The sequence below is a fragment of the Lolium perenne genome, chromosome 6 (genome assembly GCF_019359855.2).
Source record: "Lolium perenne isolate Kyuss_39 chromosome 6, Kyuss_2.0, whole genome shotgun sequence".
Taxonomy (NCBI): Eukaryota; Viridiplantae; Streptophyta; class Magnoliopsida; order Poales; family Poaceae; genus Lolium; species Lolium perenne.
In genome coordinates, this window is record NC_067249.2 from 213,389,224 (window position 1) to 213,399,801 (window position 10,578).

Genomic DNA, 10,578 nt, shown 5'->3' on the forward strand with positions numbered 1-10,578 from the left:
GAACAACACGATTCTAATCCAAGAATTTTTTCTACCTCATCCAAATGGCCTCAAACTATAGGGTTAGCATCTATCTAGTGCAGTATGTGTGAAAATGTATGCACTATGTGTGCTATAACTTGTATGTCTTTCAAATTTGAACCAAACTTGAATAAGTTTGAAATATTTGAAAAGGGGCTTTTGGCTTAAACTTTTGAAACCCAAAACGACTTCTCTTCATGCTAGACTTCATAAGACCGAGTTTAGGGTTAGGGGGTAGATACACGATCTGTCTGGTTTGAATATGTCTAAACCTTGTTTATCAACTTTAATGCTAACTATATGACACAAGAAGACTATGTGCTTGGGTTTTTCATTTTTCTATTTTTTTTAATTTTATGCCCATATATTTGAATCTTGGCCAAATCCTAGGTTTGACAAAGATTTAAACAAGTTTAAAACATGAAAATGAAAAGGGAAGCCTCTATCCTTCTTAATTAGGCACTCTAATATGAAGTTTTTGGGAGGTTTTTGAAATTTCCATGTTTGAAACCCAAAACCACTTCTCTTCATGCTTGACTTCATAAGAAAGAGTTTAGGGTTAGGGGGTAGATACATGATTTGTATGGTTTGAATATGCCCAAACCTTGTTTATCAACTTGAATATGCTTACTATATGACGTACATAAGAAGACTATGTACTTTGGTTTTTCAGTTTTCTATTTTTTAAAATTTTCTGCCCACTTGAATCTTGGTCAAATTAATCCTAGGGTTGACCATGATTTAAACAAGTCTATAACATGAAATGAAAAGGTAAGCATGGATCATTCTTAGTCACTCTAAAATGAAGCTTTTGGGATGTGTTCTTGAAATTTCCATGTTTGAAACCCAAAACGACACTTCTTTTCATGCTTTGGTTTTTCATTCTTTTGATTTTTTTCTAAATTTTTATGCCCATTTGAATCTTGGTCAAATATATCCTAGGTTTGACCAAGATTTAAACAAGTTTAAAACATGACAATGAAAAGGTAATTAATCATGGATCCTTCTTAATTAATCAGTCAGTCTAATTAAAATGAAGCTTTTGGGAGGTTTTTCAAATTTCCATGTTTGAAACCCAAAACCACACTTCTTTTCATGCTTGACTTCATTTATAAGACACAGTGTAGGGTTAGGGGTAGATGACTTGTTTGATTTGAATGTGTCTAGACCTTCTTCATGAACTTTTGAATGCTTACTATATGACATAAGAAGATTATGTGCTTTCGTTTTTTTATTTATTTATTTCTTATTTTATGCTCATTTGAATATTGGTCAAATCCTAGGTTTGACCAAGATTTAAACAAGATTAAAACATCAAAATGAAAGGGTAAGCCTGGATCCTTCTTATGCACTCTAAAATGTGAAGCTTTTGGGGTTTTTAAAAATGATCCTTCTTAGTCCATGTTTGAAACCCGAAACCACTTCTCTTCATGCTTGACTTCATAAGACAGAGTTTAATTAGGGGTTAGGGGTATAGATACATGATTTGTCTGGTTTGAATATGTCTAGATCGACCTTGTTTAACAACTTGAATGCTTACTATATGACATAAGAAGACTATGTACTTTGGTTTTTCATTTTTTTCACTTTTTTAATTTTCTACCCATTTGAATCTTGGTCAAATCCTAGGTTTGAACAAGATTTAAACAAGTTTAAAACATGAAAATAAAATGGTAAGCATGGATCCTTCTTAGTCTCCCTAAAATGAAGCTTTTTTTTTGAAATTTCCATGTTTCAAACCCAAAACCGCCACTTCTCTTTCATGCATGCTTGATTTGCATAGGTTGAATATGTCTAGACCTTGTTTCTCAACTTTAATGCTTAGTACTATATGACATAAGAAGCTTTTGAGATGTTCTTGAAATTTCCATGTTTGAAACCCAAAACGACTTCTCTTCATGCTAGACTTCAGAAGATCGGCCAAGTTTAGGGTTAGGGGGTAGAGATACATTATTTGTCTGGTTTGAATATGTCCAAACCTTGTTTATCAACTTGAATGCTTACTATATGACATAAGAAGACTATATGCTTTTGTTTTTCCTTTTTCTGAGTTTTTTTTTGAATTTAATGCCGATTTGAATCTCTTTGTCAGATCCTAGGTTTGACAAATTAAGATTTAAACAAGTTTAAAACATGAAAATGAAAAGGGAAGCCTCTATCCTTCTTAATTAGTCACTCTAATATGAAGTTTTTGGGAGGTTTTTGAAATTTCCATGCTTGAAACCCAAAACCACTTCTCTTCATGCTTGACTTCATAAGAAAGAGTTTAGGGTTAGGGGGTAGATACATGATTTGTATGGTTTGAATATGCCCAAACCTTGTTTATCAACTTGAATATGCTTACTATATGACGTACATAAGAAGACTATGTACTTTGGTTTTTCAGTTTTCTATTTTTTTAAATTTTCTCCCCACTTGAATCTTGGTCAAATTAATCCTAGGGTTGACCATGATTTAAACAAGTCTATAACATGAAATTAAAAGGTAAGCATGGATCCTTCTTAGTCACTCTAAAATGAAGCTTTTGGGATGTGTTCTTGAAATTTCCATGTTTGAAACCCAAAACGACACTTCTTTTCATGCTTTGGTTTTTCATTCTTTTGATTTTTTTCTGAATTTTTATGCCCATTTGAATCTTGGTCAAATAGATCCTATGTTTGACCAAGATTTAAACAAGTTTAAAACATGACAATGAAAAGGTAATTAATCATGGATCCTTCTTAATTAATCAGTCAGTCTAATTCAAATGAAGCTTTTGGGAGGTTTTTCAAATTTCCATGTTTGAAACCCAAAACCACACTTCTTTTCATGCTTGACTTCATTTATAAGACACAATGTAGGGTTAGGGGTAGATGACTTGTTTGATTTGAATGTGTCTAGACCTTCTTCATGAACTTTTGAATGCTTACTATATGACATAAGAAGATTATGTGCTTTCGTTTTTTTATTTTTTTATTTCTTATTTCATGCTCATTTGAATATTGGTCAAATCCTAGGTTTGACCAAGATTTAAACAAGATTAAAACATCAAAATGAAAGGGTAAGCCTGGATCCTTCTTATGCACTCTAAAATGTGAAGCTTTTGGGGTTTTTAAAAATGATCCTTCTTAGTCCATGTTTGAAACCCGAAACCACTTCTCTTCATGCTTGACTTCATAAGATAGAGTTTAATTAGGGGTTAGGGGTATAGATACATGATTTGTCTGGTTTGAATATGTCTAGATCGACCTTGTTTAACAACTTGAATGCTTACTATATGACATAAGAAGACTATGTACTTTGGTTTTTCATTTTTTTCAATTTTTTAATTTTCTACCCATTTGAATCTTGGTCAAATCCTAGGTTTGAACAAGATTTAAACAAGTTTAAAACATGAAAATAAAATGGTAAGCATGGATCCTTCTTAGTCTCCCTAAAATGAAGCTTTTTTTTTTGAAATTTCCATGTTTCAAACCCAAAACCGCCACTTCTCTTTCATGCATGCTTGAGTTGCATAGGTTGAATATGTCTAGACCTTGTTTCTCAACTTTAATGCTTAGTACTATATGACATAAGAAGCTTTTGAGATGTTCTTGAAATTTCCATGTTTGAAACCCAAAACGACTTCTCTTCATGCATGCTAGACTTCATAAGATCGACCAAATTTAGGGTTAGGGGGTAGAGATACATTATTTGTCTGGTTTGAATATGTCCAAACCTTGTTTATCAACTTGAATGCTTACTATATGACATAAGAAGACTATATGCTTTTGTTTTTCCTTTTTCTGAGTTTTTTTTGAATTTAATGCCGATTTGAATCTCTTTGTCAGATCCTAGGTTTGACAAATTAAGATTTAAACAAGTTTAAAATATGAAAATGAAAAGGTAAGCATGGATCCTTCTTAGTCACTCTAAAATGAAGCTTTTGGGAGGTTTTTGAAATTTCCATGTTTCAAACCGAAAACCACTTCTCTTCATGCTTGACTTCATAAGACATAGTTTAGGGTTAGGGGGTAGATACATGATTTGTCTGGTTTGGATATATCTAGACCTTGTTTATCAACTTGAATGCTTACGATATGACATAAGAAGACTATGTGATTTGGTTTTTCATTTTTTCTGATTTTTTTGAATTTTGTGCCCACCCATTTGTATCTTGGTCAAATCCTAGGTTTGACCAAGATTTAAACAAGTTTAAATCATGAAAATGAAAAGGTAAGCATGGATCCTTCTTACTCACTCTAAAATGAAACTTTTGGGAGGTTTTTGAAATTTCCATGTTTGAATCTTTTGGTCAAATCCTAGGTTTGAATATGTCTAGACCTTGTTTCTCAACTTTAATGCTTAGTACTATATGACATAAGAAGCTTTTGGGAGGTTCTTGAAATTTCCATGTTTGAAACCCAAAACCACTTCTCTTCATGATTGACTTAATAAGACAAAGTTTAGGGTTAGGGGTAGATACATGATTTTCCTTGTTTGAATATGTCTAGACCTTGTTTATCAACTTAATTAATTGAATGCTTACTATATGACATATAAGAAGACCTTGATTTTTCATTTTTTTTGAATTTTTTGATTTTTGATGCCCATTTGAATCTTGGTCAAATCATAGGTTTGACCAAGATTTGAGCAAGTTTAAATCATGAATATGAAAAATTAACCATCTATCCTTCTTAGTCACTCCAAAATGTAGCTCTTGGGAGGGTTTTTGAAATTTCCATGTTTGAAACAAAAAACCACTTCTCTTCATGCATGCTTGACTTCATAAAGATAGAGTTTAGGGTTAGGGGTAGATATATACATGATTTTCTGGTTTGAATATGTCTAGACTTTGTTTATCAACTTGAATGCTTACTATATGACATGCAAAGACTTGCTTTGGTTTTTGATTTTGTTTAATTTTGAATTTTTATGCCCATTTAAATCTTGGTCAAATCCTAGGTTTGACCATGACTTAAACAAGTTTAAAACATGAATATGTAAAAGTAAGCATGTATCCTTCTTAGTCACTCCAAAATGAAGCTCTTAATTAAGAGGGTTTTTGAAATTTCCATGTTTGAAACCAAAAACCACTTATCTTCACATGCATGCTTAACTTTATAAGACAGAGTTTAGGGTTAGGGGTAGATACATGATTTTTCAGGTTTAATATGTCTAGACCTTGTTTATCAACTTAATTGAATGCGCGCATACTATATGACATAAGAAGACCTTGGTATTCATTTAATTTGAATTTTTATGCCCATTTGAATCTTGGTCAAATCCTAGGTTTGACCAAGATTTGAACAAGTTTAAAACATGAATATGAAAAGGTAAGCATGCATGTATGCTTCTCAGTCACTCCAAAATGAAGCTCTTGGAAGGGTTTTTGAAATTTCCATGTTTGAAACCAAAAACCACATCTCTTCATGCTTGACTTCATAAGACAGAGTTTAGGGTTAGGGGTAGCCACATACATGATTTTTCTGGTTTGAATATGTCTAGACCTTGTTTATCAACTTAATTGTATGCTTATTATATGACATAAGAAGACTATGTGCATTGGGTTTTCAATTGACTAACCCCATTTGTTGAATCTTGGTCAAATCCTAGGTTTGACCAAGATTTAAACAAGTTTAAAACATGAATAATATGAAAAGTAACCTGCATCGATCCTTCTTAGCCACTCCAAAATGAAGCTCGTGGGAGGTTTTTGAAATTTCCATGATTTTTCTGGTTTGAATATGTCTAGACCTTGTTTATCAACTTGAATGCTTACTATATGACATACATAGACTATGTGCTTTGGTTTTTGATTTTTTTTTGAATTCTTATGCCCATTTGAATCTTCGTCAAATCCTAGGTTTGACCATGACTTAAACAAGTTTAAGACATGAATATGACAAAGTAATCATGTATCCTTCTTAGTCACCCCAAAATGAAGCTCTTGGGAGGGTTTTTAAAATTTCCATGTTTGAAACGAAAAACCACTTCTCTTCACCATGCATGCTTGACTTCATAAGACAGAGTTTAGGGTTTGGGGTAGATACATGATTTTTCAGGTTTAATACGTCTAGACCTTGTTTATCAACTTAATTGAATGCTTACTATATGACATAAGAAGACCTTGGTTTTTCAATTTTTTTTTGAATTTTTATGCCCATTTGAATCTTGGTCAAATCCTAGGTTTGACCAAGATTTGAACAAGTTTAAAACATGAATATAAAAAAGTAAGCATGTATGCTTCTTAGTCACTCCAAAATGAAGCTCTTGGGAGGGTTTTCGAAATTTCCATGTTTGAAACCAAAACCCACATCTCTTCATGCTTGACTTCATAAGACAGAGTTTAGGGTTAGGGGGTAGATACATGATTTTTCTGGTTTGAGTATGTCTAGACCTTGTTTATCAACTTAATTGAATGCTTACTATATGACATAAGAAGACTATGTGCCTTGGTGTTTCATTTATTTTGATTTATTTTGAATTTTATGCCCATTTTTATGCCCATTTAAACAAGTTTAAATCATGAATATGAAAAATTAGTCACTCCAAAATGTAGCTCTTGAGAGGGTTTTTGAAATTTCCATGTTTGAAACCAAAAACCACTTCTCTTCATGCATGCTTTGACTTCATAAGACAGAGTTTAGGGTTTGGGGTAGACAGCACGCGCCGACGCGTGGACGAAATTTATTCTCTGTCCCCCTGACATGCACTTGCCAGTGTCTTCAACAGTCTGACACGAGCAGTGAAGCTTTTATGGAGCCCAGCGGAGAGGGGCTCCATTTCTCGAGCGGTAGCTAGGTGACATGGTGACATGCACCATGTCACCGTGTGACATGCGGCCTAAATCCAAATTTAAACATTGCGAAAAAATCTGAAAAAAATCATGCACGTTCACAGCTCATATTAAGATAACCCCTAAAACTTTCAGATCAAAATTCGAAACATACATCGAGAAACAAAAAGAGAAACTCAGATGTGAATAGTCTACGAGAGAAACTCAGATTTGAATTCGGGAACTATTCATGACAGATTTCTCTTTTTGTTTCTCGATGTATGTTTCAATTTTGACTTGAATTTTTTAGGGGTTATCTTAATATCTATGTAAATGCATGATTTTTTTCAGATTGGTTCGCTGTGTTCAAATTTGATATTTATAGGGATGTCACACGGTGACATGCAATAGGTGCATGTCACCCGATCTCATGACGCTGGGGCTAAAAAGAAGACCTTTCCACCTCATTTCCTCCACTGTTTCACATATTTTAGCTTCTATTTATGCGGTGTCGTGGAGGTGGGGGTCTGGTCGTCACCCTCCTCCTCCCCACCTCATTTCCTCCACTGTCTCGCAACTCCTTGATCTACTACTCCTATCTATATACATGCCACTCAAATGGATGTATTTGTAGATACATCCATTTTAGTGGCAGTTAATATGGACCGGAGGAAGTACTAATAATATGAGGAATGTTTTTGAGCTGGCCCTGTTTAGTAGAGTTTACATTTGAGAGTTACATCTTTCTACCACCATTATTTTTGATTTAGCTTGTCTTTTGTGCCCACCATTTTATCGAGCAGGGTTAATGCAAGATCCATAGCAAACTAGCTTCTCATGACATTTTTTTGGCGGAGTGCATCTTCTCATGGCGAGCTAGCGACTTTGCCACTAGAGTTTTTTTTGAACTAGTACATTTTTTGGATTTTCCCATTTTATTTGTGCACAAGCTATGAGCCGCCCGCAATTCAGCACCATATATTGGCGGGATTTTCTAGTTCAATTGTTTTGTACTAGGATATTAGCAGGATGCTATCTTCTAGGGCTTTCATTTCCCCTATATCCAGCCCCACCCACGGACAAGCAAGGGCCTCTCTCCCTACCTCGCACCTAGTCCGTCTTGCTCCCTCTCGATCCTCCATCCGTAGCCGACATCCACCGCGCCGGAGCGCCTCGCCGACGCCGTCAACCACACTCCGTCCGCTTCGTCGGATCTGCTTCCCGACTCACCGGTTCATCTTACCGATCGCGAGATCGGTACACAAAGCGCCACCATGATCCACCGAACCAAAACGAACGGCCAACGCGCCACCTCCCCGCCGACCAAGGTTGAACACTTTGTCCGGCAGCTTTTGTTATGTATTTGATTTCCGAGACTAGTTTATTGCTTGCTTCCACCGCTTGTTATTAGCATCTGTTTTTTGTAATGCCTGCTAGATATTCCCCTCGAGAATGCCTACGAAGAATCTCGGAGGCAAAATATCTTGCGAGAATAAGATAATTGCAGCCAAGCTCGGCATATCGTGGAATGGGACAAAATCACCGCACCCCAAGTCGTTGCCGAGATTTTTCACCCGTGTGATGTGCCGCCAAAAGGACGATTCCGTGGGGCAGCTGCTGAAGAAGGTATTTAGCCGCACTGCTCAAATTTCATATGTGTTGCTTGCTGATTGATTTGATGAACTTTGATTTGCAGCAGCTAGCCACTGCCCATGTTCCTAACAAAGACAGTGAGCGCGCTGATGCGGACATTGGTAGAAAGGAGGCGGGATTTGGTCCTATTGTTCTAGCAAGCAATCATTTGAGGGGCCGCCTAGGATCAGCACATCCGGATCCTCCCGAGCTCAACATTAAGGAGGTAATTTTATAATAGTGTTTTAAACATGACATAATCTAATGTCTTGAAAAGAGATCAAACTGTCAACTGGAGTGGAGTGGTATAGATGGTAGAGATATAGATATAGATTTCAGATTTCCTAATTTTTTCTTGAATATAGGGTCGCCCCGGCCTCTGCATCCAAATGATGCACCCACCCTTTTATTGCAATGTTTTAGACTCCATTTAAGGTTTAGAAACTCATGGGTTGCTCAAAGTGGTGACATGAATCAACCAACATATTTCCTTTTAATCTGCTGATTGATTTTATGCATGGCAAATCGCGAGAAGCAAGTGATCGCTCATGTCCCCGCCAAGCAGCATTGTAGCACAGATGTCCGTAGTTCCGTTGATGCAAACGTTTGTAGGAACAAAACAGAAGGATGTGGCAATGGGGAAGCTAAGATTAGGCGTCTTCAAAAGGACTTGGATGTGGCCACTTGGCGGAACAAAGAAATGAACCGAGGATGGAATTCTACAATTCAAGATGGCCTACATGTTGTTGCTGATCTGCAGAAGCTAGTGGCTGGCAACTTGGTTACCGCTTTGGCTGATGCAGATGTCCATGAGATCAATCGGACGATCTTGGAACAGTGAAAGCACGAGCAGAAACTCTGCACTCATCTTTGCAGGTAGATGATTTTCAAAGGGTGATGCAAGAGCCGCTATATGAATAGATTGTTGTTTCAATTGATGATGTCCCTGGTTCTTTTGTTTACTTATGTGCTGGTAGTACTTAGGGGAACTAGCTTGTACAAGTAATTTTTTTCCGATAAAGTTGTACAAGTAAATGGCACATGCTTCGCATGTTTGACCAATTAAGTTAAAAAGCTTCACAAAATCCTGCGTCGAAGTTGTTTCACTAAAAAAAAGAGCTCTCACGTGCAAGGCACGTGCAATTTACTAGTATATACTAGTACTAGTAGAGATGGTACACCTAGACATTAGAGATTTGTTTGTTTTAAAGATATTTTTAATTGTGTACAAGATGGAAAATATAACTTTAGGGCATCCACAATGTTGCTATTGCCAAATCTGATACGATGGTGAATTTGGCTTTGGTGTGAAATATAGCAATAGCTCCACAATGTAGTGGTTCCAAATATTTATAACGTGGGACCCGCCATCAAGCTAAAACAACACATAAAGCCAATATGGAACTACTCTCACAATGTAGGGAACTAGTTCCAAATGCCAAAAGTGAAATTTGGCATCGGAGCACCTACTTGCTCCGGTTCCTTGTTTTTCAGGTTTTGGAACTACCTCTACAATGTATGGAACTAGTTCCAAAAGCCAAAAATCAAATATGGAACCACTTTTGGCTACACGTTGTGAATGCTCTTAGCAAATTCCTAGTATTTTTCATGGTCGATGTAAAAAAAAGTATTTTTCATGGTTGATGTAAAAAAAAAAAGTTTTTTTCATGGTCGATGTAAAAAAAGAGAGAAAACATGTCTCATAAAAAGCCTTATGGTTAGCACATTTTTTTACTGAGTAACTCTTTTTTACATAGCCCAAATTACTATTCGATTTTCCATTGAAATATTTTATGTGTATAAAGCAAGCGAAGAAGTACACATGCATTTTTCGTTTTATTCTTTTTTGACATTTTTCAAAATGTATAGAAGATGAATTTCGAAATAAAGAGATCATATGCACCCAAGAACCAACAAGCATATCCCCTTGACCCCGAACATACTCAGGGCCCTTTTGTTGTGGCTTTTTTGCCTTTTTGGCTTTTGGATTTTGGAAGCCAAAAACAAATATTATATTCTTTTGGCTTCCAAAATTCAAAAGCCAAAAAGCCACACCAAAAGGACCCTCAGCTTCAGACCTGGGATTTCGTAGGCTAGGGTTCCACAGTTTTCCACCAACCAGTAATAATTTCAACTCTGCCCCAAAATTCCCGCCGAAAGCCCCCCCCCCTCCCGCTTCCAAAATTCAA